This window comes from Lynx canadensis, chromosome C1 (genome assembly GCF_007474595.2).
Source record: "Lynx canadensis isolate LIC74 chromosome C1, mLynCan4.pri.v2, whole genome shotgun sequence".
In the NCBI taxonomy this organism is placed as follows: domain Eukaryota; kingdom Metazoa; phylum Chordata; class Mammalia; order Carnivora; family Felidae; genus Lynx; species Lynx canadensis.
This window is the reverse complement of record NC_044310.1, coordinates 188,220,116-188,233,874: the sequence shown is the minus strand read 5'-3', so window position 1 is coordinate 188,233,874 and position 13,759 is coordinate 188,220,116.

The window sequence follows — 13,759 nt, the reverse complement described above, 5'->3', positions numbered from 1 at the left end:
AATAAATAGTTATATAGAAGAGTGGTGCTAAAAACCAATCTGATCCAGGTTTAAAATATGTTATAAATGACAATAATGGGGGGAACCTAGGTGGCTCAGGCGGTTAAGCATCTGACTCTTGATTAGGCTCAGGCCATGATCTCACAGTTTGTGGATTTGAGCCCTACGTCCAGCTCTGTGCTGACAGTGTGGGGCCTGCTTGGGATTCTCTCTCTCTCTCCATCTCTCTCTCTGCCCCTATCCTGCTCATGCTCTCTCAAAATAAATAAATAAACTTAAAAAAAAGAGAAATGACAATAATGGTAGGTGATCAAAAACTGCTGAATGTATAAATAGTCTATTTATTTTTATTTATTTTTTAATGTGTATTTATTTTTGAGAGACAGAGACAGAGCACGAGTGGAGGAAGAGTAGAGGGAGAGGGAGACACAGAATCTTAACAGACTCCAGGCTCTGAGCTGTCAGCACCGGGCCCCACATGGGGCTTGAACCCATGAACCGTGAGATCATGACCTGAGCCAAAGTTGACACTTAAACAACTGAACCACCCAGGCGCCCCTGAATTAGTCAATTTAAAAGTAACTAATATGTAAGGATTTAATCTCTTTCCAAATAAACTTGCCTACTTACTAACTAAAGACATGATTTTATTTCTAGCTGGTATCTCCTTACAGAAAATGAAAGACTAGACCAAATGCATTTATTTCAATTTCAAAAACAATTAAACAGTGTTCAAGTCTGGGGTGATTGTTGATTACTCCATTTTGCATGGTGATGCTTATAGAGTAAAAGTTTGGTTTTGGTTTAAAGAAAGCCATATTGGGATAAAATATGACAATGAAGTCAAGGGTTGACTTAGACCATAGTCATAAAGCAACAATTTAAAAATAATCCATAAATTCTGTGCAGTAAATGACCCACTTTGGAAACACAGTCTCCTGAGTTTACCAAAGGTGTAGAATTGGTGAGTACAGAGAGAAGCACTGAATTTCCTATAGTTACCTCCATGGGAAAAGGTGGAAAGAGGGTGTTTTTCAGCAGAAAAGAATGGGCAGCCCTCTCAAACCACTTATTTCCTTTACTCTCGTGGCCTGCTACGTTTCGAGGACTGTAAATCCCCCATGTTTTGCCACATCTAACTTCTGGGTAATAAGGTAAGTGAAATGGATTTTCCACTGCTCTAAGGATCAAAAGTTTTCTGGGCTTTGAGCTTTATGAATTCTAGTAACTGGTTCTGTTTTCTCAGTTTTAATTTGTTGCCTGTCTCTGACTCTGTTCCTCTCTCTCTCCCCACCGTGCACGCGCCCGCGCGTGCACACATACACGGAAATATTGTTCCCTAATCCCAAGTACAAAAGGGATTTGGGTGTTGGCTCATACCTTTCAGATGTCAGTTCTGCCAAGGGTGGAGCTTATCTGAAAAATTCAAGGAACTGTTTGAATTATAAGGAAGTTCTTGTTTTGTCTATTTTAGTTAAAATGTAATCTTACAAAATAAAGAGTCAGAGTCCAAATCAATCTAATTATTTTGAAGTTGAAAAAGGAAGAGAGATGATCATTGTATAGGTTTGCTTTCTCCTTTTTTAATTGAAGAGTTAATTTCATTTGTTTACCTACTATCTGCATTGAAGAGTTCAATTACTTAAGCTGGAGGATTATAGAAATGAAGCCCTTTAAATTTTGCTTTTGCTCGGAGACTTTCTAAGAAAGGTGTGAAAAAGAGCAGTGTAGAATAACATGACATAAAGACACACTATTGCTTTCTATAAAGTTGGCAGCTTTTATATTGTTTCAATTTACAGTTTTCTTCTTACTCTCTCAAATTATACAAGCATATGTCAATCTGCATAATAAATGTGTTTGTAAAATGACTATTTGTGGGGCGCCTGGGTGGCTCGGTTGGTTAAGCGTCCGACTTCGGCTCAGGTCACGATCTCACGGTCCCACGGTCCGTGAGTTTGAGCCCCTTGTCGGGCTCTGTGCTGACTGCTCAGAGCCTGGAGCCTGTGTCAGTTTCTGTGTCTCCCTCTCTCTCTGCCCCTCCCCTGTTCATGCTCTGTCTCTCTCTGTCTCAAAAATAAAAAAAATAAAAACGTTAAAAAAAATTAAAAAAAAAAAGAATAAAATGACTATTTGTACCAGAGGACAGCTTATTTTAAAGAAAAGTATTGGTAAATCCTTTTATTTTTTTATTTTTTTTTAAACAGTAGGGGATTTATTATCTCATGTAACAGGTCCAGAGCTGGAATAGTTCCAGAAGTATTTAATATCACATTTTAACAATAATCCTAAGACCTAGATTTCCTCCCTCTTCCCTCCACTTTGCTCTATTCAACATGATCTCATATGAACTCTCTTTGTGGTTCCAAGATGGTACCTCAGTTCTAGAAAACACGTACAGATACAACCATATCCAATAAAAGAAAAGACAGTAACTATACCATGCACCATGATTTGAGTGAAGAATCTTTTCCCATACCCCACACCTGTACCCCAGCCTTTCCCACCAGACTTCCCTTGACATTTCATTGGCCAGAGCTTTATCACCATCACTGAATAATTTGTAAACAAACCACCACGAAGCTAGATACATTTAGAGGCTTTCAACATTTTTGAGATATGTCCACAGTGAAAATTACATTGTACATCCCAACTCACTACATGCATAACACATTTCATAATTCATATATAAAATGCAAATGAAAGTTTTACAAATTAAAATACATCCTTACTATGTGATGCATTCAGATATTTTCTATTTTATTTTATTCTCTATATTACTCTATTCCTTAATCAAAAAAAAAACAACAACAACACTAAATTGATTTTGCAGCTCCCTAATAGACTGACTGCTACCTGCACTTCAAAAAACACTGGCTTGTGTTAATGAGAATGTACTCAAGTATTGTTGGAGAGAAGTGAACTCAAGAATATCATTGAGTCAGTATGGTGAAAGGGGAAATGACTGGGGTTTTTTTTAATTTTATTTTTTATTTTTTAAAATTTACATCCAAATTAGTTAGCATATAGTGCAACAATGATTTCAGGAGTAGATTCCTTAGTGCCCCTTACCCATTTATCCCATCCCCCCTCCCACAACCTCTCCTGTAACCCTCAGTTTGTTCTCCATATTTCTGGGTCTCTTCTGTTTTGCCCCCTCCTTGTTTTTATATTATTTTTGTTTCCCTTCCCTTATGTTCATCTGTTTTGTCTCTCAAAGTCCTCATATGAGTGAAGTCATATGATTTTTGTCTTTCTCTGACTAATTTCACTTAGCATAATACCCTCAAGTTCCATCCACATAGTTGCAAATGGCAAGATTTCATTCTTTTGATTGCCGAGTAATACCCCATTGTATATATATACCACATCTTCTTTATCCATTCATCCATCGATGGACATTTGGGCTCTTTCCATACTTTGGCTATGTTGATAGTGCTGCTATAAACATGGGGGTGCATGTGTCCCTTCAAAACAGCACACCTGTATCCCGTGGATAAATCTCTAGTAGTGTAATTGCTGGGTGGTAGGGTAGTTCTATTTTTAGTTTTTTAAGGAACCTCCATACTGTTTTCCAGAGTAGCTGCACCAGCTTGCATTCCCACCAACAATGCAAAAGAGATCCTCTTTCTCTGCATCCTCACCAACATCTATTGTTGCCTGAGTTGTTAATGTTAGCCATTCTGACAGGTGTAAGGTGGTATCTCATTATGGTTTTGATGGTAAATCCTTTTAATTAAAGAATCACTTTATAATCTCTAAAGCCAGGTTTTCAGGTAGCAGATTTGGTTAAAGAGAGGTACATCTGTATGCTGTATATTAAAACATACACCTTTTGAATCTGGCTTGTTTTGTTCTAGAAAGGCCAGTTTTGCAGGGTTAGTAGCATTACTAATCTTCCCCAAAATGAAATTGTAAGTTATTCATTGTACACTAAAGTTGAAGGTACTAAAGGTCTGATTTGGGCCCCCACAATTTAGATGGAAACAAAACAGAACAAGATTAGCAATAAATGAGGAGAGCATTTCAAAATAAGACATTTGAGAAAAGGCTAACAGGAAGGTGAAGGAGATTTTATAGTTTAGAGAAGAAAAGTTATAGGGGAGATTTTACATTAACTTTGAGATTTATCTATTTAAAAGCATATCACCAAGTGCTTCTTTTGACATGAGCGACTAAAAAAATAAATAACCCAGAATTACCACCAAAAAGATTTTAGGTGAGACGGTAAAGGACACTGAGGTGAGTTTCTGAGAAGGCCTGAAGCACACAGTTCCATACATCTTTGGTTCCATTTGCCACGAAGCAAGAGGCTTGACCAACAAATGATATCTGGATGCCTCTTCTCTCTGGTTTTACCATTCTAAAAGGAGGAATTGAAACTCTTTCTGTCTCCTTTTCCTTTCTCAAAAGTAGCCTTCCTTTTCTACTTTTGCTGATCATCTCTCCCACCAAGTTAAAAAAGAAAGCATTAAGAAAGAGAAGCCTCTGTAAAAATAACCAAGTAGTGTTCAAGTCTGGGGTGATTGCTGATTACTCCATTTGGCATGGTGATGCTTATATAGTAAAAGTTTGGTTTTGGTTTAAAGAAAGCCATATTGGGACATAATAACACAGCCTAAAAAAAATTATGTCATGGGCGCCTGGGTGGCTCACTTGGTTGAGTGTCTCACTCTTGATTTCGGCTCAGGTCACCATCTCATGGTTGTGGGATCTAGCCCCATGTTGGGCTCTGCAGAGCCTCCTTGGGATTCTCTCTCTCCCTCTCTCAAACCTTCTCTCCCTTCAAAATAAATAAATAAACTTAAAAAAAATTTAGTCATTTATTCCATGAATATTTATATGCAGGTTTCAAAGGGAGATGGAGAAAGGATGAAGACGTAAGTGTTGACTTCTTATGGAAGAAGAAAAGTGCTCACCAATGGAGAGAGCAAACAAGCAGCCTTCCTTCAGTTTTAGCCAGGGCTGCCTCTCCTCCTGAGTTTATTCCCATATGGCAAGCATTTCCTCTAGGCTCTTATAGCTATGTAACGCCTGAGATGGAAATTCCTGGAACAGGGGGCACAAATCAAAAGTTTTCAAAGATTAGGAATTGCTGGGTTTGGAAGAGTCCAGGTCCCAGCTCAAAGGCATTCAAATAAAATCAAATGTTAAATATTATACAGGCCAGGGGCACCTGGGTGGCTCAGTCTGTTAAGCATCTGACTCTTGACTTCGGCTCAGGTCACGATCTCATGGTTTGTGAGTTTGAGCCCCACGTTGGACTTGCTGCTGTTAGCACAGATCCTGCTTTGAATCCTCAGTCTCCCTCTCTCTCTACCCTTCCCCACACACACTCTCTCTGTCTCAAAAAAATAAATAAATATTTTAAAAAACTATATTATACAGGCCAAACAAAACACAGCTGACAGGCTGAGTTCAGCTCCAGGCTCATTATGATTTTACTCCTTTCCTGGAGAATAGGTATTAAAGTATTCTCCTCTTACATGTTAAATATGTAAATAATACAGAAAATCTAAACTAGTTAAGAGTAATATCTAGATAGAACATAATTTGCTGAGAGTCTATCTACTTTAGGACAGGTTATTTCTAGAATTTTAGTAAATCTATGATTTAAAGGAATTGTACTTCTGATTTTTTAATTCTTCAAATCAGCTTTGTGTTGCTAAGAATTTTCAGGTTGAAAGAGGTCCTGTTTGAAACACATGGAAGACTTGATATATGTGATATAGTAGAAACAGCCTTCAAATTTAAAGGACAGATGTTTGGAAGATGGAGGGAAGTGATTCTCTTTTGAGAACATGAGAAAATAATAGCTCTGATTTAGGTAATAAAATAATATTGAAAATTATCTAGCATTCCTGAAATAGGTAATCTGAAATCATATTCAAGTCAGATTATGATCTAATATTGCTCAACATTCCCCTTATCATTTGGGATATTTTGGTTTATTAGGCTAGATGTAGCATGTCTCATTCATCCCTCACTATTATTTTTTCATCTTAGGTAAAGGAGATATCAGTAGCTGAATTTACCACCTAAAATTCCAAATAAGTTCTTTTTTTTTTTTTTTTTTTTAAGTAGGCTTCATGCCCAATGAGGGGCCCAGTGTGCAGATTGAACTCATGACCCTGAGATGAAGATCTGAGCTGAGATCAAGTGTTCGAAGCTCAACCAACTGAGCCACCCAGACCCTCCTCCAAATAAGTTCTTATAATTGGGGAACTTCCAGGGTGCCTGGTGTCTCAGTTGGTTGGGCGTCCAACTTCAGCTCAGGTTATGATCTCACGGATTATGGGTTCAGGCCCCATCTCAGGCTCTGTGCTGACAGCTCAGAGCCTGGAGCCTGCTTCGGATTCTGTGTCTCCCTCTCTCTCTGCCCCTCCCCCACTCGTGCTCTGTCTCTTTCTCTGAAAAATAAATAAACATTATAATTGGGGAACTTCCTGTCAGTTTATAAATCAGAAGTCTTCTATTTTTCTTCTCTTTTCTTTTCTTTATTTTTTTGGTAATGTAAGCTCTACACCCAACATGGGGCTTGAACTCTCGATCCCTAGATCAAGAGTCACATGCTCCTAGGCACCTGGGTGGCTCAGCTGGTTGAGTGTCTGACTTCCTCTCAGGTCATGATCTTGCGGTTTGTGAGTTCAAGCTCCACACTGGGCTTGCTGCTGTCAGCCTGTCAGCACAGAGCCAGCTTCGGATCCTCTATCCCCCTCTCTCTGACCCTCCCTCACTTGTGAGCTCTCTAAAATAAATAAATATTTAAAAAAGAACACAACAAACTTAAAAATAATCACATGCTCTTCTGGCTAGGCACCCTTATACATCTGAAGGCATGTATGGAAACTTGATGGAAAAGTTAATGGAAACTTGATGGAAACTTAAAGACACAAAAATTTTATAACAATAGAAAAACTGATACTTTTTTCCTTTTTATGATAATATACAGTAATTCTTTTATTATTATTATTTTTAATTAATTAATTAATTAATTAATTTTTAAATTTACATCCAAGTTAGCATATAGTACAACAATGATTTCAGGAGTAGATTCCTTAATGCCCCTTACCCATTTAGCCCACCCCCTCCCAAAACCCCTCCAGCAACCCTCTGTTTGTTCTCTATATTTAAGAGTCTCTAATATTTTCTTCTGGTCCCTGTTTTTATATTATCTTTGCTTCCCTTCCCTATGTTCATCTGTTTTGTATCTTAAAGTCCTCATATGAGTAAAGTCATATGATATTAATCTTTTTCTGACTAATTTAGCTTAGCACAATACCCTCCAGTTCTATCCACGTAGTTGCAAATGGCAAAATTTCATTCTTTTTTATTGCCAAGTAATAGTCCATTGTATGTATATACCACATCTTATCCTTTCATTTGTCAATAGGACATTTGGGCTCTTTCCATACTTTGGCTATTGTCGATAGCGCTGCTATAAACATTGAGGTGCATGTGCCCCTTTGAAACAGCACACCTGTATCCCTTGGATAAATACCTAGTAGTGCAATTGCTGGGTCATAGGGTAGTTCTATTTTTAATTTTTTGAGGAACCTCCATACTGTTTTCCAGAGTGGCTGCACCAGTTTGCATTCCCACCAACAGTGCAATAGAGATCCTCTTTCTCCACATCCTCACCACATCTGTTGTTGCCTGAGTTTACACAGAGTAATTCTGAAGGCTGTTCAACAATTCTGAATATTATTTATTTATTTTTTATTTTTAATTTTTTTTCTTTTTCAACGTTTATTCATTTTTGGGACAGAGAGAGACAGAGCATGAACGGGGGAGGGGCAGAGAGAGAGGGAGACACAGAATCGGAAACAGGCTCCAGGCTCCGAGCCATCAGCCCAGAGCCTGACGCGGGGCTCGAACTCACGGACCGGGAGATCGTGACCTGGCTGAAGTCGGACGCTTAACCGACTGCGCCACCCAGGCGCCCCATTTCTGAATATTATTTAAATGCAATTTTAAGGTAGAAATAATCAGCAAAGAGAAAAATAAGGGGAGAAAATAATCAGAAATTGTTTTCTCAAAAAATGAATTATCGAGAAAGCCAAAGTCAATAATGGTTTTTAAAAAAATCTAGAACCTAGGGGTGCCTGGTTGGCTCAGTCGGTTATGTGTCTGACCTCGGCTCAGGTCATGATCTCACAGTTCGAGGCCCATGTCGGGCTCTGTGCTGACAGCTCAGAGCCTGGGGCCCGCTTTAGATTCTGTTTTTCTCTCTCTCTCTGCCCCTCCCCTACTCATGCTCTGTCTCTCAAAAATAAATAAATGTTAAATTTTTAAAAAAATCTAAAACCTGGGGTGCCTGGGTGGCCCAGTCGGTTAAGCGTCCGACTTCAGCCAGGTCACGATCTCGTGATGGATCTCCGTGAGTTCGAGCCCGCGTCAGGTTCTGGGCTGATGGCTCGGAGCCTGGAGCCTGTTTCCGATTCTGTGTCTCCCTCTCTCTCTGCCCCTACCCCGTTCATGCTCTGTCTCTCTCTCTCTGTCCCAAAAATAAATAAAACGTTGAAAAAAAAATTAAAAAAAAATCTAAAACCTAACTTTGCTTACAAAATGCCTTCCTTCATAGAACTCTGCTAAACTTTGATAGAATCCTGGCAAATGCTAGTATTCCATGAAAATGTTCGAACAACTCTGGATTAGACACCTCTGCCAGTGTCGCAGGAATTGTAAATTATGTTTCATTGCAGTACTAAAGTGAAGTCGTAACAAGGTCTTGTTTGTTAAGTTCTGGCTTTGGTATTTGTGTTGTTCTTGAGAGAAGGGGTAACCTGCAGACTTTTGCCTCGTAGCCCCAACCTTCTCTGCCAATGCAAAGCATTGGACTCTTCTAATTTAAATAGTGTTTATGGGGCCTGTTCGTTCATTATTCAAACTCAGTAAGAAAACATTGTTACCAAATTTAACAAAACACAACTAGACATTGAAAAGAATGGAGAGCTCCAGTTCTTAGAACATGGAATAAGGGAGCCGCCTGGTGGTCAAAGTGGTACACGGTCTGTTGCTTTGGTACCTGAGGAATAGTGATTTTACTGTTTTATTAACATAACTGAAAAAGTAAGGAGTAAAAAAAAACAAAACACTGTAGTAAAAAAAAAAAAAAAAAGATAAAAGCATTTAACCAAAGGGCCTGTTTTCCAAACCCACTTACTCTAACTCACCTTTTCTAAAACCATACTTACTGAAAGTGGTTTATGGAAAATATTGGAACTTGTTTATTTAAAATTTAAATTTAAAAATCCTCTCTCTCTCCAGATATATATCACATCCACACATTCTATCAGTGCTTATCATTTTGTTCAGTTTTAACCCTAAAGATATGCCACAAATCTGACAGAATAACTTCACTGAATGACTTGCAGTTAAGTAACTTTCAAGCACATAGAGAGTCAGATTAAGAAGTCTGATTAATCACTCATCATCAGGGAAATACAAATCAAACCACAATGAAATACCACTTCACACCAGTCAGAATGGCTAAAATTAACAACTCAAGAAACAACAAATCAGTGAGGATGCAGAGAAAGGGGAACACGTTTGCACTGTTGGTGGGAATGCAAACTGGTACAGCCACTCTGGGAAACAGTATGGAAGTTCCGGAAAAAATTAAAAATAGAACTACCCTATGACCCTGCAATTGCACTACTAGTAATTTATCCAAAGAATACAAAAATGCTCATTTGAAGGGGCACATACACCCCAATGTTTATAGCAGCGCAATTGACAGTAGCCAAATTATGGGAAGACCCCAAATGTCCATCAACAGATGAATGGATTAAGAAGATGTGGTTTATATATGCAACGGAATACTACTAAGTGATGAAAAAATGAAATCTTGCTACTCGCAACAATGTGGATGGAACTGGAGGGTATTTATTATGCTAAATGAAATAGGTCAGTCAAAGAAAGACAGGTATCATATGATTTCACTCAAATGTGGAATTTGAGAAACTCAACAGATGAACGTGGGGGAAGGGAAGGAAGAATAAGATAAAAACACAGAGGGAGGCAAACGGTAAGAGACTCTTAAATACAGAGAACAAACTGAGGGTTGATGGAGGGGGGTGGTGGGTGGGAAGTTAAGTGGGTGACAGGCATTAAGGAGAGCACTTTTCAGGATGAGCACTGGGTGTCATATGTAAGAGATGAATCACTGGTTGTTGTTGTTGTTTTCTAAATATAATTTATTGTCAAGTTAGCTAACATACAGTGTATACAGTGTGCTCTTGGTTTCGGGGTAGATTCCCATGATTCATTGCTTACATACAATACCTAGTACTCATCCCAACAAGTGCCCTCCTCAATGCCCATCAAATCACTGGGTTCTACTTCTGAAACCAGGGCTACATTGTATCTTAACTAACTTGAAAATAAATTTAAAAAGAGAAAGAAAAAGAAACCTGATTAGCAGAAGTTAAATGAAATTCTTCTTAAAAATTACAAAACAAAGCTATTTTGGTATCAGCATATTAGTCAATTAAAATCAGTACTTGAGGGACAGAAAAAAATTAAGACTTCGTTCATGATGCAAAAGCTGACAATCTAGTGAGGAGATAAAGAAGTAACTAGAAACTATTTAGTAGAGTGGTGGAAGATAAAAAAAAGTAAATTGCTGCAACTTGGAATTTCAAGTTTATTGGTTATTTGGTAAGAATATTGACAAGATGACTGGCAAAAGAGTATAAAATTGCTTTATAGTAGGGAGAAACAAAAAAACAAAGACTGAATGCCTATTGCAACAGCTCACAGTGGGGTTCCGAATGTCATTTAAAAAAGGGCAGTGGGAGTTAAGGAGATACATATAAGAGTTTTTACTTTAAAATTTTACTGAAAATGTTTACTTTTATATATGTGAGAATATATGACTCCTAAAGGGCATCACTAGTGTCATGGATAAACAAGTTTAACAAACTTATTTTCTTGTACTTTAAAAACTAAATTTTTATTTTAAAAAACCCAAGGGGCACCTGGGTAGCTCAGTTGGTTAAGTGTCCAACTTCACCTCAGGTCATGATCTTGCGGTTTGTGGGTTCAAGCCCTGCATCAGGCTCTGTGCTGACAGCTCAGAGCCTGGAGCCTGCTTTGGATTCTGTGTCTCCGTCTCTCTCTACCCCTCCCCTACACGTGCTCTGTCTCTCTGTCTCTATCTCAAAACTAAATAAACATTAAAAAACAAAAAACAACCCAAGTAGTTCTGAAGTTCTACATGACATCTAAAGAAAATAATTTGTTGGGGCACCTGGGTGGCTTAGTTGGTTGAGTGTCCAACTGGCTCAGGTCACGACCTCACAGTTCATGAGTTCAAGCCCCACACTAGGCTATGTGCTGATAGTTTAAAGCCTGGAACCTGCTTCAGATTCTGTGTCTCCCTCTCTCTCTGTCCCTCCTCTGCTCATGCTCTGTCACTCTCCCTCAAAATAAACATTAAAAACATTTTTTTAAGTTTAAAGAAAATAATTTGTTTTCTTGAATATATTTTTCTTAGGAATTGAGGTATATTTTCCATGATGTCTTACATAAATTATGGATTGGTTCAATCTATGGAAAGGTTGTTAAGCAAAGAAAACCTCCCCTTTTATCTGTTCCATTTATCCAATTAAAAACAAACCACACTTTTGGGATACTTACTTCCTTGAATAGGAAATAGTTCCTGTGTTTTTCCATCTTCCTTTTTAACTATATAGAGAGGGAAACATGGCTCTAGGGTTGAGAAGTTAAGTAGGACTTGATGGGAGAAGGAAACACTGGGCAAGAGAAGGACACACATCTACCATCAATACAACTTCTATGTTATCTTTCCACCATCTACCATCTTAGGATATCTTTCAGTTGCTGTTTCTCCTTTAAAATTTTTTAATTTATTCATTTATTTTAAATTTATTTACTTATTTTAAGAGAGAGAGAGTATGAGTGAGAGCAGGAAAGGGACAGAGAGAGAGGGAGACAACAGAGCCTGATGTGGGGCTCGATCCCACAAACCTTGAGCTCATGACCTGAGCAAAAATCAAGAGTTGGACACTTAACCAACTGAACCACCCAGGCACTCCTGCTGTTGCTCCTTTTACAGCTGCTTTTGATACTCATTTTTATCAGGAGGGCTACCCCCCAATGCCCTAGTACAATACTATGTGCAACAAGTTGGTCCAAAAAGGCACTCACTCAAAAAGATAAAATTGAACTTCCGTGTGACTTACCTAGGGAAGGCTCTGCTCTTGAAGCATTTCTACAGGTAATAGGTGAAAGGTGTCTGCATATATTTTTGGAACCAAAAATTTGAATATACGGTGTCAAAGCTGTTCTGTTTAGAAAACCTATAAAGACAGTTAGTTGTACATTCTCTGAGATTTTTAATTTCTCTCAGTCTTTATCATATTAGAACCTTGAAGTTACAATCTTCATCTCTACAGTGCTCATCCTAGTGGTTCACTAGGTCCCACTGCCTATCTTTAATCCTGACTGAATCTGCTTCCTTTTCCCCTTCATCGCTCAATTTTGGATTAGGCTCTCATGATCTCTTGCCAGTGCCACACTGGTTTCCATGTTTATCAATTCCCTTCCTTTCAATTCATTCTTTATAGTATCAGCTGAGTTACCTAATTTGAACCTCCTATGCTTAAACTCTTCCAATGATTTCTAGGATAGGTCCAGACTCTTAGCATAGCATGCTAACCTGTCTGTGATGTAATCCCATCTGGATCATCTGGGTTCTTCTGGGCCATTTCTCTTCATACTTTGCCGTAGTATCCCAAACTCTACTCCAATCTGATATCCTCCCATCCCCTTGGAAAAGCATCCTCTCAGGCCTCTACAGGGCCTAATACCTACTCATATTTTAAGACAATGAAGAAAGTTCTCTCAAAAGGAGAAATTATCTCTGACTCAATTAAAGTGGATTAGGTATCTTTGCCATGTACTTCTGTAATACACTGGACTTTCATTCTGCCATAACACTTATAAACTATACTATAATTTTCTCCAAATCATCTATGAGCAACTTGAAGGTGGGGCTGTGTTTTTTTATTTTCTACTATGGTACTTGTTACAATTACACATTAGGTGTTCAAAACGTATTTTGGGGCAACTGGGTGGCTCGGTCAGTTAAGCGTCTCACTTCAGCTCAGGTCATGGTCTCACGGTTTGTGAGTTCGAGCCCTGCATGGGGCTCTGTGATGACAGCTCAGAGACTGGAGCCTGTGTCTTCCTTTCTCTCTGCCCCTCCCCCACTCATGCTGTCTCTCTCAAAATAAGTAAACATAAAAAAATAAAAAACAAAAAACAAAATATATTTTGATGCCCTTCTGAAAAAGGAATTTTCTGGTCACAATGGAAACTGCATTTTTTTTTGCAGTTTCTCTCATGCCTTCAGTCCAATCACTTTCCTTTCCAATCTATCCTGCATACCTGTCAGTCCAAACTTCTTCAAATTACTGTCAAGGTCCTTCCTTACTAAGAAAATTTGATCTCCTTATTGTCTATGACAGCAAGTCTAGACATCTGGGTCTGGCTTTTAAAAGATGTTTGGAACTACTTCTGCCTAATTTCCAGTCCCTATTCTCCCTTATCTCTGGTCATTTCAAATACTCTGCCTTTATTCTTCCTATTGAAATCCCACCCATCCTTTTAAGACCTTGCTTAGCAATCATTTCCTCACAAAAGTCTTCTTTGGCTCTTCAAACACATATTGAGCATACAGTTTACCACTAATTTGGTGACTTACATGTCATCTTCTTTGGATGTAACTATT